General features: G+C 40.6%; 1 long non-coding RNA gene across 1 annotated transcript in view; it reads left to right on the top strand.

The window, feature by feature from the left end:
• The first annotated feature begins 305 nt into the window (after positions 1-305).
• Positions 306-18,545, top strand: part of LOC311093372 — a 71,847-nt gene continuing 53,607 nt past the window's right edge. Inside the window, exons 1-2 of the long non-coding RNA XR_014608406.1 lie at positions 306-438; positions 10,246-10,347. This is a non-coding gene — a long non-coding RNA (uncharacterized lncRNA). The remainder of the gene's footprint in view (positions 439-10,245; positions 10,348-18,545) is intronic.

The raw sequence follows: 18,545 nt of genomic DNA, 5'->3' as shown, positions 1-18,545 counted from the left end.
ACCGAGAACTTTTTACCAATCTTACTTCTTTATTCTATTGAATCCCTTTTAATCGTTTAATTATTCAGATCAATGCACTCACTTCTCTTCCAGCTAATTAGGTGTCAAGTCCTATATATCTATAATCAAAAGTTGTAAGTGTTCTGCACTCTAAAATTATTTATTAAGTTAAAGCAGGAGATAAAAACTACTACAAATGTTTTGGCTGTCTAAATTAGAAGCTAGATTTGTACTTCAGACTCATTACTTCATTATTTCCTGTCTGTATAAATGTGAATGACATTTTATGTGACTTCCTTATTCTGAACAAACTCAATCAGCACTGAAGTCTCAGCGGACACATCTTCTGTCAGGCTCATGAAATGGATTCAATCTATGAAAATACTGATTTCAAACTTTCAACAGTTTCTTCAGATGAAAACCGATCTCAATACAAAGGTAAGACTGGGAATGTCATCAGTATGCATTAGAATGTCTATTTCTAAGATTTAGCACTGCAGTTACCGTGTAAAGTTTTTTTTTATGTTCATTCAACAATTACACATTTGTCAGATGTTTTTGTCCAAAGCGGCTTACATTACATTCAAGGTATACATTTTATCTATTCATGTGTTCCCTGGGAATCAACTCTATCAAACCCTATTGTGTGTGGAGTCAATATGATCCCGATCGATTCCTTAGTTAAAATAACATGGTTCCCTTCATCTCAGCAAGATTTTGTGACTTTTTTTTACATTATCTACACTATCTATCTATACACAACAAGGTTATGGTTTTTCATTTTTAAATTAGTTTTTATTTTAATATCATTTTATATTTTGCTTTAAATTTTTGTTTAGTTTTTCATTAATGGTTTTGTTAGTTTTAGTTTAGTTTTTATTTTGTAAACACATTTCCATTTAGTTTTTATTTATTTAGCTTCAGTTTTAGTTTTAGTAATTATAGTTTAGCAGAGCTAACAGAACATTTCCAGTGTAGACCAAAGCAAGACGTTTAATTTAAGCTAAATGTAATGTTTGCACAGATTACAGTTAACTTCGGTGCAGACATCTTAATAATACAAATGAAATAATTGTTTGAGATAAAGCACCAAATAAATACAACTTAAAAGTATACTTAAAAGTAAAAACTATGAAACGTTCAGACAGACTAATTCATATTAAAGATGAAATCTTGTTAAACATGCCTTACTTTTTTCAGCTACAGCAGTGTGACCACTGGTACATAAAAAAAAACAAAAAAAAACAAACAAAAAAAAAAACAGTTCAATTCATCTGACTACAGCCAACACAACCTGCCGTGAAGACAGTGTGATTAAATAATGAAGTATCTATGCAGTTTCTGTGTGTGTGTGTGTGTGTGTGTGTGTGTGTGTGTGTGTGTGTGTGTGTGTGTGTGTGTGTTGTCCTGGTATTCCCTATTGTGGGGTAATGTCTCCACATGGATCATAATATTATTAGCAGTAAATGTTTTGTAAAAACAAAGATAATAACAGAACCTTTCAGCCTGTCAACCTTTATGAAAAATGACATATCAAACCAGTGTTTCCCATAGGTTGAGAATTTACTTGTGGTGGTGGGCAGGACGGTGTGGAGCGACACAAAGCTTATTGAGTGGGTTCAGAATAAACTAGTCAAACAAAGGTTTATGAACTCTGTTTATTACAGAAAATACTCATTATCATTAACAAATAATTTAGAAATACTGTAGGAATTCATATTATGCATCATTTCATATTCATAAAATTTTACTACAAGCATGCCATGGACAAATATTTTCATAATGAAATCTTCAGATTTCCAAAACTATTTACAAAGTTGACCGTTTCTGAGCAATGAATTTTTCTCTGCTTTGAAAGAAAAACTTTCTAAGGCCTGTCTGATAGCTTCAGGGGTAGGTCAGTTTATACTAATCCTTAAACATGCAGCAAGGTGCTCTCCTTGAAGTTAAAGGGATAGTTCACTTTGAAATTAAATTTTGGTATGTTTTAGCTTACCTGAAGGGCATCCAAGATGTAGGTGTCTTTTTTTCCGCAGTAGTTTCAATTTTGATATTTTTAGGTCAAACCGTTCATGTCTGACAGTCATATCATGCAGGTCTATGGTCACGGTCTCAAATAGCATGCACAGAGTCAGACAAGAACGGTTTGACCTAAAAATATCAAAATTGAAACTACTGCGGAAAAAAAGACACCTACATCTTGGATGCCCTTCAGGTAAGCTAAAACATACCAACATTTTATTTCAAAGTGAACTATCCCTTTAATTTCGCATGTCAGTTTTGATATGAAATATAGAAACAAACTTGCATAACAATATTGTAAGATAGCACAAGAGAAAATTAACTGACAATTTTCAAATTGTGCTTTCTTGCATTACGGTTTAAAATCACTTACCCTGTTCATTGCTGATAAGTCTCGCTCAAAATTAAATATACAGGGTGGGCCATTTATATGGATACACCGTAATAACATGGGAAGGGTTGTTGATATTAAAGTCCTGTTTGTGGCACATTAGTATATGTGAGGGGGCAAACTCCTCAAGATGGGTGGTGACCATCACATATACTAATGTGCCACAAACAGGACTTTAATATCACCAACCATTCCCATGTTATTACGGTGTATCCATATAAATGGCCCACCCTGTAGTTTAAGGCCATTTTGCGATTTCAGTCTATATATTTTTTAGTCTATGTTGTTTAAATGGATATCATATAGATCACTTTTAACATCCTTCTGCATACCCCCACTCCTCAGTCTCACCTTTGACAATATTTGCCCCCTTAAATCGATTTTCCAGTGCATTTTTTACCTTTACAAATACCTTTATAACATAAATAATGCTTTAAATAAAAAAAAATTCAATAGAGAAATATGCAATGATGGTAAAAACAAAGTGATGCTTTTAAAGGGATGGTATAATGCCCTTTTCACAAGATGTAAAAAAAAAAGTCTCTGATGTCCCCAGAGAGTCTATGTGAAGTTTTCGTTGGAGCTATTATTTTGTTGCAAAAAATACTGACAATACTGTTTAAAATTAACATATCTTAATATTAAAACCTTTCGTTTGTTAAAACTGTTGTATACATTCAATGTCACATTTGCAATAGTGTGGATATTTGTATGCTGTGCTCAACATTTAACAGAATTCACAGTATGTTTTTGTGTCGGAGAGTTTGAATCTTAAATCGATCTCTATGCACAGCCTGAGACTATATTTGTCTAGGCTGCGCCTAGAAATTCTTTACATAAAAATTATGAACAGAACTGGTGACAAAGGGCAGCCCTGCACGCACCGGGTACAAGTCTGACTTACTGCCGGCAATGTGAACCAAACTCCTGCTCCGGTCATACAGGGACCGGACAGCCCTTAGCAAAGGACCCGCAACCCCATACTCCCAGAGCACCCTCCACAGGATGCCGCGAGGGACATAGTCGAATGCCTTCTCCAAATCCACAAAGCACATGTAGATTGGTTGGGCAAACTCCCATGAACCCTCCAGCACCCTGGAGAGGGTATAGAACTGGTCCAGTGTTCCACAAACGGGACGAAAACCGCACTGTTCCTCCTGAATCCGAGGTTCTACTATCATGTGGAAATTACACATATGGACTGGCGACAAAAGGGGGGCTAAGGGTGGCAAGGTATAGTGTCGTGCATCGCGCACCCTGAAAGGAAGGACTGCAGACTGAAGGGGGTTGCACACCGGACGAGAAGCGCAGCGCCGCATCGCGTCTAGGAGAACTCGAGATATTGCACACCGGATGCGCACTTTCTCAGTTTATGGCCAGCAATATTGTTATGTTTAAGGACATTATGGAATTAACATAATGTCTGTACTATGTTATGATTGTACTGTACAATTAAATAGAATTGTTGCTAAGTCTGCAGTCTGAACACTTTACCTCAGAGCGTCCGTTAACTGAATGAATTGAGAATATCACCTGAAAATCCGATAACATCAGCAGTTTTCATCCACGCTGCTGATATCTGTAAATTAATGTAAAACTAAATGTATATTGCAGCACAGGGTGAAGTCAGTATATACAGTGGGGAGAACAAGTATTTGATACACTGCCGATTTTGCAGGTTTTCCTACTTACAAAACTTGTAGAGGTCTGTAATTTGTATCATAGGTACACTGCAACTGTGAGAGACGGAATCTAAAACAAAAATCCAGAAAATCACATTGTATGATTTTTAAATAATTAATTTGCATTTTATTGCATGACATAAGTATTTGATCACCTACCAACCAGTAAGAAGCCCTCCTGCTCTCCACTCATTACCTGTATTAACTGCACCTGTTTGAACTCGTTACCTGTATAAAAGACACCTGTCCACACACTCAATCAAACAGACTCCAACCTCTCCACAATGGCCAAGACCAGAGAGCTGTGTAAGGACATCAGGGATAAAACTGTAGACCTGCACAAGGCTGGGATGGGCTACAGCACAATACTGCCCTACTAAGGCAAAAGACCTTAACTCACCAGAGTGTGAAACTGAGAAAAATGACTTTAAAGTTATCTTAATGTCCTGGCAATTGAGTTATCGGTATAATATTGTAATTTTCACATGTTGTAGTGTATACCTTTATTAACCCATCTACAAAAAAATGTTGAAATCAAATTTGACCTTTGACCCTTTTTCGGAAGTTACTGTATTCTGCCTTAGCATTGCCCACAAAATGACAATTGGTCATACCAAGGCAAAATACCTTAACTTCTAGTTTATAGCCAATGTTATGCTTAAAATGTAAGCAATATTAAAATTGGACTCACTATGATAAAAATGGCTTTACATGTATCAACAAGAGTAAAGTAGTTAAAGTTAAAGTAGTGAGAATAGTTGGAAAAGCATGAATGGTTTTAATTAACATGAATTTCATAAAACAAAGTTGATTAACATCACTAAAGTATAAAAGATGTGGAACATTTAAAGTTTTTTTTTTGAAAAACTGACTCTAAAACTGAAGAGTGTGTGTGTGTGTGTGTGTGTGTGTGTGTGTGTGTGTGTGTGTGTGTGTGTGTGTGTGTGTGTGTGTGTGTGAGAGAGAGAGAGAGAGAGAGAGAGAGAGAGAGAGAGAGAGAGAGAGAGAGAGAGAGAGGTGCGGGCGCGATCGAACGAACAGTGGGATCGCGTCCGCGCCTCTCTCTCTCTCACGCGCGCACGAACACACACACACACACACACACACACACACACTTCAGTTTTAGAGCCGGTAGCAAGTTTTAAAAACTCGTGGTGGATGTAATGGATTTGCTTTCTCGTCGGTTGTTTGACATGGATTTTAACCAAGGTTCAACAAAAGGTAGGCTCTAAATTATTCCTGTTGCTGGTGTATAATGGGTGTGTCGTTGCGGCTCCAACCAACCAACTCGCGTAGTTTTCAGTCAGTGGAGTGGACTGTCATTGGCAGGCGAGAGCTAGACTGAGAAGCATATTTTATTTCAGTTGTACATGTAGCTTTGTATTACGGGCTGTGAATTAAGATATCATACAAGCCTGCTCTATTCAGCGCTTGTTACTGGATAAATTGTTGATTATGGCTCGAAAAGTGTTTGTGTCTAGTTTGTGAAGTAGTATCGCTAGCTTAAGGCTACCGCTAGCTATTATTGGATGTTAAAGATTCAAAGCCATCTCCACCAACATTTTCCCCCGAGAGTATGCCATTCTTCAAACCTAACAAAAGCAATCACTGTGAAAAATGTACGTGTGTGTCTGAGGTGATTTAATTGCTACATCATAACCCCGTAACTCCAGCACGGCAATACTTTGATGGTCGGTTAGAACAAGGCAGAGTGCCGTAACTTCACGGCAGCGCACCCGTAACTTCATTCGAGTGTTCAGGAGCAGCGAGAAATGAAGGCATAAAGCCGTAACTGACGTTACAGGCTTCTACCATAGTTTCCCCTTGGCTTTTTGAAGTTACGGCAAAAACATAATCTTATTCCACCCAAAAAACAATCGAATTTAAACTTGATGTTTGTATATATGATAAAACTTATGTTTATTGTCCTAAAAATTACAATAACTCATTTTCGCCAAAAATTTAAGTTACGACCTTTTGCCTTAGTGCGGCAGAATAGGCAAGCAGCTTGGTGAGAAGGCAACAACTGTTGGCGCAATTATTAGAAAATGGAAGAAGTTCAAGATGAAGGTCAAACTCCCTCGGTCTGGGGCACCATGCAAGATGATCATGAGGAAGGTGAGGGATCAGCCCAGAACTACACGGCAGGACCCGGTCAATGACCTGAAGAGAGCTGGGACCACAGTCTCAAAGAAAACCATTAGTAACACACTACGCCGTCATGGATTAAAATCCTGCAGCACACGCAAGGTCCCCCTGCTCAAGCCAGCGCATGTCCAGGCCCCTCTGAAGTTTGCCAATGACCATCTGGATGATCCAGAGGAGGAATGGGAGAAGGTCATGTGGTCTGATGAGACAAAAATAGAGCTTTTTGGTCTAAACTCCACTCGCCGTGTTTGGAGGAAGAAGAAGGATGAGTACAACCCCAAGATCACCATCCCAACCGTGAAGCATGGAGGTGGAAACATCATTCTTTGGGGATGCTTTTCTGCAAAGGGGACAGGACGACTGCACCGTATTGAGGGGAGGATGGATGGGGCCATGTATCTTGGCCAACATCCTCCTTCCCTCAGTAAGAACACTGAAGATGGGTTGTGGCTGGGTCTTCCAGCATGACAATGACCCAAAACACACGGCCAGGGCAACTAAGGAGTGACTCTGTAAGAAGCATCTCAAGGTCCTGGAGTGGCCTAGCCAGTCTCCAGACCTGAACCCAATAGAAAATCTTTGGAGGGAGCTGAAAGTCTGTATTGCCCAGCAACAGCCCCGAAACCTGAAGGATCTGGAGAAGGTCTGTATGGAGGAGTGGGCCAAAATCCCTGCTGCAGTGTGTGCAAACCTGGTCAAGAACTACAGGAAACATATGATCTCTGTAATTGCAAACAAAGGTTTCTGTACCAGATATTAAGTTCTGCTTTTCTGATGTATCAAATACTTATGTCATGCAATAAAATGCAAATTAATTACTTAAAAATCATACAATGTGATTTTCTGGATTTTTTGTTTTAGATTCCGTCACTCACAGTTGAAGAGTACCTATGATAGGGGTTGCACGACTACTGATTTCTGCTAGTCGATTTCTTATTAAAACAATACTCGAGTTACTCGACTACTCGTTGTTTATGCTACTGTAAATGAAAAGACATGAAATGGCTAGATCTTATCAATAAACATTTATTAATTCATAGCCTAATGCAACAATTACATAAGTAAACTCTCAAAACATTATAATTATGACATTTCATTTTTAAATTTTCATGTAACAGTCTAAAGCCAAATAAATAGCCGTTCTTGCCTTTCATTTCAGACGTCTGCTTCTAGGGGCCGTTATCGCGTCTTTTTCGCGCTCAAGGTCGTTATTTCAAATGTAGGCGGCGAGCGCGCTCATAATGAAAGCAACGGACGTGGTGCGCTAGTTTTTCCAGGCGGGTTTTTCCTTTTCATCTCCAGAAATATATCTAGTAAAGCTAATGCAAGGGCTAGAAATAAATTAATCCTTTGCTGAATTATACTTCTTGGTCGTCATCATGTAGAGCGCAGTTTGGTTGCATAGCAACGACAGACGCCACGGGAGCGCAAGCGCTTGTAGGAGACAGCGGCACGGCCGCGCGCGCTTTCCACACGTTTTTAGAAGCAATATGTGAACGGCCTCTTGCAGAGTTGGCCAAATTACAATATTTTTGTCATCCTTGATGAAATACTTCCACACATCTGACGCGTGGTGTCTGTTGGTGACGTTAGCCATTTTTAATTCATTTATGTTTAATGGACGCTCGAGTAGTCGATTGTTTCCGACAGCGTCGACTAGTGGTTGAAGTAGTCGATCTATCGACTACTCGACTAGTCTATGCAAGCCCTAACCTATGATAAAAATTACAAACTTCTATATGCTTTGTAAGTGGGAAAACCTGCAAAATTGGCAGTGCATCAAATACTTGTTCTCCCCACTGTACATTAACGACGATTTGAGACAAATAAATGTACATTTGTATGTACATCTGTATTATAAATGTACAAATATACAACTATGTAAATGGCGCTCAATGGCGTGGCAGGATTTTGAACACGGTCCTGAGCCATATCTGACCACCGCGGACAGACACCAAATGGAATAATGTGTTTGAATTTTAAAGACGTGGCGCTGCGCTTCTCGTTCGGTGTGCGACCCCCTTGAGGGGCAGCTCACAATGGCCTGGTAGCAGTTCGGTGCGGGCTCTTGATTGCCTCAGCCTGCTTCTGGACTGCCAAGAACTGCTGGGCACACTCCTCAGCAGCGTTGCCAAAAAGGCCACCTTGTGAGATGTGAGCATCGAGAAAGTGTGTTTTGTCGAAATCTCACACCCCTACAATGTTTAGCCAGGGGTATTTCTGGGCCACCAAGGTGGACATCCTCCAACCAGATGCCTGTGCTGTGATTTGATCAAGGTCAGACATCATGCGCAGTTCCTGCATCAACCCGCCTCGTGTATTTGGGTCCTTAGACTTGCAGGGCATCATTGCGTGCAGGGCGGAGGTGGCCTAACCAGCAGCACTATAAGCCCTAGCAGCGAACTGCTGTTGTCTCACAAGTGCTGGATGGGAACTATGGATGACCACACCAGGTGGCAGCACATTGCAGGCATGCACTGCAACTACACACTCCTACTGGGGAATCCCCACGAACCTACTGACCACCCCACCATCAAGGGTAGCGAGAGAGGAAAACTTTTTAAGCACATTTTGGCATCTTTGACGTTCAATTAATTTCAATTCACATTTATTTGTATAGCGCTTTTCACAATACACATAGTTATTAAGCAGCTTTACAGAAAAGTCATGAGTCCAGTTTATAACATCTGCAAAGTTACAACACTCAAAGTTCAAAGCAAAGGAAGATATTTGCTCTTTAAGAAATTGTTTTTTAAGGACTACAACAAACGGCTGGTAGGGACTACACGACATTCCTCCCAGGTTAGTGACATCACTAACCCTAACATTTACATAAACCCCACCCCCGGGAACATGCAGTCTATGTTGAGAAGATGAAGAGTTGTTAAACTTGAGAACATTTGTGAGTCTGCTCAAGCTGTCGCATCCATCTTTTCACATGCAATACAGTATGGAACACAAATGCAATAGCATGTCACTCTGTAGGCATCTTACAACAGTTCCCACACAAGCGATTTTATAGATTATCATGACAGAATATGCTAATTGAAGATAGTTAACTCCACATCAGCAACATAAATTCATCAACTAACCATTCAGAAACGTCCTGTTGCATTCTACATGTTGTCACATCGTCTCTCCATCATTGTCCGACTCCAGTTTAAACATAAAAGGCAGAACAGTTTCTGACATTTTAGAGCTTGTCTGTGTGAGGTAATCAGAGCTGCTAACACACACAAGCTCTTGAAGCTCCGCCCTCTGTCAAAAACTTGAATGGAGCCCAGAAAATGACAAGCACTGACATGTATACGTATACGTATATATATTGTTACGAACTCTTGGCTCAAGGAGTAGCAACATGAATGGGGAGGCCAAACACGTAATCAAATTTGAAACAACAAGTATTTAATCAAGAAAACAGACATAACTACATCAAACAAAAAGTAAAATATAAAGATGCAAAAACCAACAACATCAAGCCTTGGACTGGAGAGGGTGAGTCAGCATGGCAACCGAACAGCAAGAACTGCAGCGACCAAACCCCAAGCTTTTGAATCCAGAGGTTGACAAAGCCAGCATCTTATAAGCAGCATGGTTAATCACCATCAATTCCCCACACCTGCGTCACAGCATTTAACCTGAAGACACAAAAAGTGTTACCCATAGACACCTGCTGGACAAAATAAAGTACCACAGACCCTTGGATCGTCACAATATATATACTGTATATGTGTGTGTGATGTGTGTGTGTGTATATATATATATATATATTGTGGCCAAAATTATAATAATTTGTTTTAGGTGCCCCCCAGGCCTAATAAAGATTGCTTATTCAGTCTTTTTTAAATACAGAAAAATAACAATGTTTGTTTTAATGTTAAAAGGATCTGTGAATGTTTTCAAGCCAAACTATTCTGCCAATTAAATATTTAATAAAATTGTCAACGTTGTACTATTGAATCACGCTGGAATTCAGTCATCACATTTGATTTCTAATCACAGGGAATCAAGTTACTTCCTCAAAGCGGACTAAAGTTCTTCTGATCGTCCTCTGTGTCTCTCTTGTTTTGGCTCTTGGAGGTCTGTGTGTTCTGGGGTTCATGTGTGAGTATAATTCTTGCTCTATTTGATCTTTTGCTCTGATGAAAACAGCCACATTTAAGACAGTTATACACTTATACAAGAGTTAGGGTACAGCTTTCTGATTGATTTCCTGTGGGTTGCAATTGTTAACACTTGACAGATATAAAGCTGCTAAAAAAATTAGCCTACCCTGAGGAACAAACAGACTTTCGTGGACTGTACTAAAACAACCTCTCATTTTTAATTGGTTGCTTTGTTTATTAATGTCTTCTGTATCCGACTCTGAGAGAGAGCTCTTAGACAAGTACCAGAGAGTTAAAAACTGGGACTGTCACAATCGTTTAAAGTCGAGTTAAATTAAATACCGGAAATGGTGCATTATTATTATTATTATCCGCATTATTAGATCGTTTTCTAAGGCTGCTCAATACTGTATATTAAAACAATCATAATATAGCATATCATAGTGCTATCATTTATAAACCTACACTAACACATGAGAAAACATCAGTATCTATATTTATCTGTATTTTTTCTAAATATGTGATATGTGAACATGTGATCGCGATTTCAAAATAAAGGTTTAAACCCTGGTTTAAATCTGAGTTTGCATGTTTTGATGTCCACATGTTCTTGTTCAAGAAATTACAGTGGCTGTAGCATTTCTATCATAAAGAAGTCAAATAGTAAAGATGAACTTGAATTAAATATTGTTTAATTTTAATATTATTGGCCAATAAGAAACAAGTATTTGATCTTGCTGTAAAGTGAAACAACAATCACCAGGCCGCTGGCGGATTTTATAATCCATCAACAACACCATCCCTGCGTCTCAATGTCCATACTATCCATCCTAAACAGTAGGTGAGATTAAAATAAGTGTCCCAAAGCATAGTATGTTGAAAAGTGTATGCCAGAAGTCCCTGGATGGTCTACTATTTCCGGTGGATTTTCGAAGTTTATATCCGTGCACACTCTGAAGGCAAATATTGCCCACAACCCATTGTGCTTTGGAGGAACTACAACAAAAAGTTTTAAAAAACTACAAAACATGGCTGATGTGCACGACGACGGTGGGAGGTGTAGATAAAGGTTTGAGTGACTAATCAAAGTTTAACCTGATAAAAAAAAAAATAAAAAAAAAACTTTTATAAAGATCCGTTTGGCCATTAACTTTTAAATTCATCATAATGTATTAAAGGGCACCAATTGTGCAAAATTCACTTATACATGGTGTTTGAACATAAATGTGTGTTGGCAGTGTGTGAGCAAAACCACCCTAGAATGATACAAATCCACCCAGTGTTTTTTTTACAATCTTAATAAATCATAAGCACTGTCTCAGAATGAGCTGTTCTAAGATTCTATGCAATGTGACGTAGAATTGCACAGGCCCCTCCCATGACTGTTGTTTGACACTGCAGTTTGAGCATAGCCCCGCCCTGAGTGAGCTGGACACAGAGTCCTCCATTGTTTCGACGCTTGAGCCGCTGTAGACAAGAATGTCTCCTAAGCGATTGAGGTGTTTTGTTGTTGGATGTAAGAATGAACATAGCAGTCTTCATTTACTCTTGTTGTTACTCGAGGATGGATCTGTACTGTTCGTGATCCAGCTTACGGTTTCCGGAGCGACAGGCCTAACGTTACTGATCACGGCAGAAATGAAAGTGAGAGCGCGCACTTTATGACAGCTCATCGAGTCGTTTTACGGATATAAGGTTTACCAGTTTATTAAGCACCCACTGAAAAGGTGTGTATATATTTGTTTACTGTTAGTTGTAACGAGTGTTTTGTGTACTTCGCTGTGTATGTTGATGATAATGAAAGGGAGAGAGAGAGAGTTTATGGATTAGACTTTAATGCTCACTTCTTATACTGTGTTTATTCAGCTCTTACTGTGATTCTCTGGAGTAAAACTAACGCTTCATCTTTTGTGTGATGTACAATAAACTTCACTGAACTCATCAGTATATTTTGGTCATCATTCGGACAGGGTTTGCCACAGCAGGCTTGTATTATTAGTAGATAAAAGCAGATGACAAATAAGTTATAACCGTAATTAAACTAAACTATACCTGTTCTATCTCCATACAGCATATATTCTCTGGCTCTGTGGGCATTATTGTCCGACTCCGAATGAAATGAACACCGCAACTGAGAGTTTCTCTTCTGATATTATCAGATGAGATTGTCTGGCTCTGAGCGCAAGCTTGTGAGGCTCCGCCCCCTGTGCGGACAGCAGCAGTTCATCTGCATTTAAAGGGATACACACTAAAACGGCGCATTTTTCTGAGCCCCAAAAAATTACAATTTAAACATGCTGTAAAAATTTTCTGTTGGGTACTTTGAGCTAAAACTTCACATACCTACTCTGGGGACATCAGAGACTTATTTTAAATCTTGTGAAAATAGTCATAATAGGTGCCCTTTAATATGATGATGGTCTCCGCATGAAATACCCACGGCAGCAGATCAACGTGCTACTGCATTTCTCTCTGATACGGTAGGAAATTAAATTAAATAAAATGTGGAGGATTTTATCTTTGACAAGATGATTGACAGTCCAGTTTACTGTGTCAGGAACAACTGATAAAGACGCAATTGTATGATGTGGTAGTGTGTCCCAAAGCTTGTCTACTTTCTGCTACACACTCAAAAGTATCTACTTTTTCTTCACAAAAAGAGTAAATACTTTAAAGGGCGTAGTACAAGTAGGCGAATTGAGACGCAACACATCACTCCAGCCATTAGCACCAGATTACCACACTCCACCAACTCGTTCTCAGGCTACGTTTAAATGTGGATGGCTATTTTCATAAACGGACATTTCACCCCTCTTCGTTTTCAAAAATAACATCGTGCACACGAACCTGTGTATATGCTGTCAAGAGCATGCCAAACCTGTAGGTGGCAGTGTAACGAGAAACTCAAGCCCACCTTAGCCAATCAGAATCCCGAAAATAGTCACATTCTGTGACGTCGCTGCCTAAAACTCTGTTTTTCTCAGTTTACATGCAAACGTGCAGACGGAGATTTTCAAAATCTCCACTCTGGCCGGAGTTTTTAGAAAGAATCGGTTTCATTGGCGAATCCTCCGTTTGCGTGTAAACGAAGGGCGCAAACGAAGGGAAATGTCTCCGTTTTTCAAAATAACCATGTACGTGTAAACAGGACCTCAATCACCCGAGTTCTGATCACCTGCACGCACTTATCAACACACCATGTATAAACCATCATTTCCTTCACCTCATTGACTGGTCTTGTATATGACAAGCTCTACAGACCCAACTTGTACTTGCCTGAACTAGCCTGCCATCATCTGTGTTACGTGTATCCTGTTGTGTTCGCCACCATCACAAGTCTTCACCTGCACAGAGAAACACCAGCCAGCAAAGTTTACACCAGATCATCATTTGCCTGACTCACCTGTGTCGCCTCCCAGCTCTTCTTCATTTTCTCCTGCAATAAAGCTTTATATTTACTAATTGCCTCATCTGTTCTCTTCTATTTATGACAGTATATTTAAAAGTTGTTTGTATTAAATTGGTTTTTAATCAGTGTTGCTCAATAAAACCATAAAATGCCTGTTTTTGATACTTTATTTAAACCAATTATTGCTTCATTGTTGTTATTTATTTTAAGTCATTTTAAAAGGTTTTCCCTTTTATTATCACTAAATATTATCTGATTACACGTTAATCGTTAGTGACAGCTGTAGATAAGGAAAATGCACCTGCATTGTTTTGCATTTTGTGATTGTCCAAAAAAAAATAAAAATGTTCCAGTCATATTTTGTCACTGAAGATTTTTTATAGTGTTCCTTAATTTCGTCTTGTTCTCGTAAACCCAATATAGTGTATCATCTCAGCTCATGAGCAAAGTGTATCCCCTAGCACTCAGTAATCATTGTTTCTAACGGGCTCTTGTTTATAGTCTTAAAGGGGCTATATGTAAGAATTTTAATGTATTAGACACTTTTTTATTGCAAATATATCCACATTGCTATAATCAGATGCTTTCTTAACTGCTGCTTCTCACCACTGATTATTGAGAGGAAATCGTGCAGTTGCTGGCTGCAGTTCACTCAACAGCCTACAGTTTTGCTAAAAACAGGGGTTTCTGAATTCTAAACACATCTGCAATTGTTTTTCTCTAATCAGATGGCAATGTTTCAGTGCAACTGTCTGCCCATAAGACCAACAGCACAAGTGAGTAAAATATATTTAATGCGCACCTAGTAGGCCTACAACATTTCATTAACAGTTTGTAAAGAGAAATCACTAGTGATTTTGTCTTTTTTTAAAAAATATATATATATTTTTTTGTATTTTTTTATATTATGTTATTCAAAACTTTCTGTATCAGTCATGGTGAAAGAGCTCACAGACAACTACACCAGAGTTAGAGAGCAACTGTTATTTTACAAAGGTGAGCTATATTTCTCTTCTAGACACATGACACAGGTTTAGACAAAGTGTTTGAAAATGTCTGCACATTAAGCCAAACTTTAATTAACTTCAAGATTGTTATGATCTGAGGAATGTGTCATTTTCATATGTTTATATATATATATATATATATATATATATACATACATATATATATATATATATATATATATATATATATATATATATATTAAATTATAATATATTTCAGCATTCACAGCACAGTTTTTGAACAGTGACATGAAGTTGAGAGATTGGGGTGGAAAGTTGTATTTCTTCAGCTCTGATCAGCTAACCTGGTCAAGCAGTCGTGCTTTCTGTGTTTCAAAAGGAGCCGATCTGGTGACCATAGCCAGCCAATCAGAACAGGTAAGACAACTATACTTTCTTTTGCACCAAATAAACAGGTACAATATACAAAACTGTTTTTGTAAATGTTTATTACAAAATCACATCTTACCACTGAATTTTTAGTTTTCACTGAATTGTGAATTATGTACATTTTCTCTATTAGATGTTTCTGAATTCTGAAATTAAAGACCATTACTGGATTGGTCTCAATGATCTGGACACTGAAGGACGCTGGGTTTGGGTGAACAGCCAAACTCTCACTGAAACTGGAGTACAGTAAGAACACTGTCTGCAATTGTTTGTTAATCAATGTAACACTGTTCTACTACAGGAAAGAACATTAAAATATTTGCAATAATGGTATATTTTACAACAGCGGTTCTCAAAATGAGGTCCATTACCAATAGCCAGAGGGTCCGCAAAATAAATTGCTATACCGTAATTTCCTTATTATTATAATGTATATATTTTTTTAATCAATCTATTTATGTAGGCTAAAGTTATTATTCAGAAACACGCAGGAGTTTTACCCTTGTTATACACAAGTAACAGACAAACACAAAAAATCGTATAAAAATACAAAATTTATTTATACAGCAATTTAAAAACTATACGTAATTATATGCATAATCAAGAAGTGAAAACAGACTGACTGCTTCAATTCAAGGCTAGGAGGAAATGTCACAGTCTGGCGCCCCCTGGCTGGACAGCGAATGAAAAGGGAAGCTATCACCCGATTCACACCAATAAAGTCACATAGCATATGATCTAACAGCACATAATCACATGAGATTTACACAGCAAAGCAAATAGCAGGTTTAACAATGTACAGGTGTAATCACTTCAAAATAAACCCCACACATTAAGAAATAAGGCCCAGCCCGCCGCCATACAAATATCGTGAATAGAAATTCCGCTGGACCAGGCCCACGAAGAGGCCATGCCTCTAGTGGAGTGGGCTCTGATACCCAAAGGACATTGCAGGTGTTTGGAGGCGTAAGCTGCTGCAATCGCGTCCACTATCCACCTGAATTGGCTCTGTTTCGAGGCGGCGAGACCTTTGGTGCGTCCACCAAAAGAAACGAAGAGCTGCTCGGAACGCCTGAAAGCGGCGGAGCGCGTGATGTAAACTCTCAGCGCCCTAACAGGGCACAGGAGGTTATCACTGTCCCCGTTATCGGATGCTGGCAGAGCCGAAAGGGAGATGATTTGTGCCCTAAAGGGGGTACCAATCGCTTTGGGGATATACCCATGTCTCGGTCTGAGAATGACTTTTGAGTCATTCGGTCCGAACTCAAGACATGCAGGGCTAACAGATAGCGCGTGCAGATCCCCCACGCATTTTACTGAAGACAGAGCTATCAGAAAAACGGTTTTGAGCGAAAGGTACTTTGAATCCACAGATTCAAGCGGTTCAAAAGGAAAAGCCTTCAGGGCCTCCAGGACCAAGGACAGATCCCAAATAGGAACCGAGGGGGGCCGCGGGGGATTCATCCGCCTGGCTCCTCTGAGGAAACGGATAATAAGCTCATTCCTTCCGATTGCCCGGCTGCGCGTCGTCTCAGCGAACGCTGCAATAGCCGCCACATACACTTTGAGCATGGAAGGGGACCTGCCCTTCTCCAACAGCTCCTGTAGGAAGGAGAGCACTTGCGGAACCCTACATGTGCGTGGATCAAAGCTCTTAGTAGCGCACCATTTAGAGAACACAGTCCATTTAGACGCATAGAGCCGTCTCGTGGAGGGAGCTCTAGACTGCGTGATCGTGTTCACGACCCCTTCTGGCAGGTCAACGGGTATCCGTTGATTACCCATGCATGCAGAGACCATCGCTCCGGATGGGGATGCCAGATTGATCCACCGGCTTGAGAGAGGAGATCCTTTCTCACCGGGATCGGCCATGGGGGTGAGTGCGACAGCCTCAGATTTGCCACCAGATTTGGTTCTCCTAACGCGGGGCTATAAGGAGCACTGGGTGTTGCATTTCCCTGATACTCGTTAAAACCTGTGTTAACAGGGAGATCGGGGGGAAAGCGTACAGCGGGAGGCTGGGCCAGGTTTGGGACTTTCGCTTTTCGAAAAAAATATTGGGCAGTGAGCGTTGTCTTTCGACGCAAAGAGGTCGACCTCCACTCTGCCAAATAGGCGCCAGAGGAGCTGGACTGTCTGAGGGTGCAGGGACCATTCTCCCGGGGGAATGATGTCTCTGGACAGTCTGTCTGGGCCCACATTCAGGTGGCCTGGCACGTGCGCGGCTCTCAGCGAGCGCAATGAGCGGTGAGCCCACACGAGAAGGCGTTCTGTCAGTTTGCACAGGCTCCTGGACCTGACACCGCCCTGTCGGTTCACATAGGATACCACGGACATGTTGTCCGAGCGGACTAGCACATGGTGATCCCGTATGAATGGGAGAAAGCGCTTGAGCGCGTTCTCGACCGCTATCATCTCCAAACAATTTATGTGGAGGCATTTCTCCTGGTCTGACCACAGGCCAAACGCCGGCTTGCCCTCGAAAAGAGTGCCCCAACCTGAGGTGGAAGCGTCCGTTGAGATAACTTTGCGGTACGAGACGGCTTCTATTGTCACTCCCCGCTGGTACCAGTCGGCCGCTAACCAGGGCTTCAGTGCTGAAATGCAGCTCTGAGTCACTCTGATTCGAATGCCGCCGGAAGCCCAGGCTCTGTGAGGCACTTGGGCGTTCAACCAGCGTTGTAGCGGGCGCATACGCAATAGACCCAGCTGAAGCACTGCTGCAGCTGAAGCCATGCAACCCAGCATCCTCTGAAATGTCTTGAGAGGTGCGGTGCTGCCCGGCTGGAAGGACGCGGCCAGGCGTCGAATGCAATGTGCGCGCTGTGTCGACAGGCGGGCCGTCATTGCCACAGAGTCCAGATCCAAACCCAGAAAGGAGGTTGATCGACTGGGCAATAATGAGCTCTTGGTCCAGTTTACCGTAAGCCCCAGGCTTTCCAGGTGGCTGAGAAGCACTGTTCTGTGAGCGATGAGCTCGTCCTCTGACTGTGCTAGGATCAGCCAATCGTCCAAATAGTTCAAAATTCGCATTCCCCGACCTCTCAGGGGAGCGAGAGCCGTGTCCATGCACTTTGTGAATGTACGGGGTGCTAAAGACAGGCCGAACGGCAGGACGGTGTATTGATATACCTGACCGTCGAAGGCGAATCTCAAGAATGGCCTGTGACGGGGTATTATCTGGATCTGAAAGTATGCGTCTTTTAGATCAAGAGAGATAAACCAGTCCCTCGGGCGAATTTGCGTGAGGATCTGACTGGTTGTGAGCATTTTGAATGGTCTTCTCATAAGAGCTTTGTTCAAATATCTCAGATCCAAAATCGGTCTGAGAGCTCCGTCCTTCTTGGGAACGAGGAAATAACGGCTGTAAAAGCCTGACTCGCTCATAGA

Source organism: Abramis brama, assembly GCF_963993115.1.
Source record: "Abramis brama genome assembly, chromosome: 12".
Taxonomy (NCBI): Eukaryota; Metazoa; Chordata; class Actinopteri; order Cypriniformes; family Leuciscidae; genus Abramis; species Abramis brama.
The sequence above is the reverse complement of the archived record's forward strand: the minus strand, read 5'-3'. Positions and strand labels throughout refer to the sequence as shown.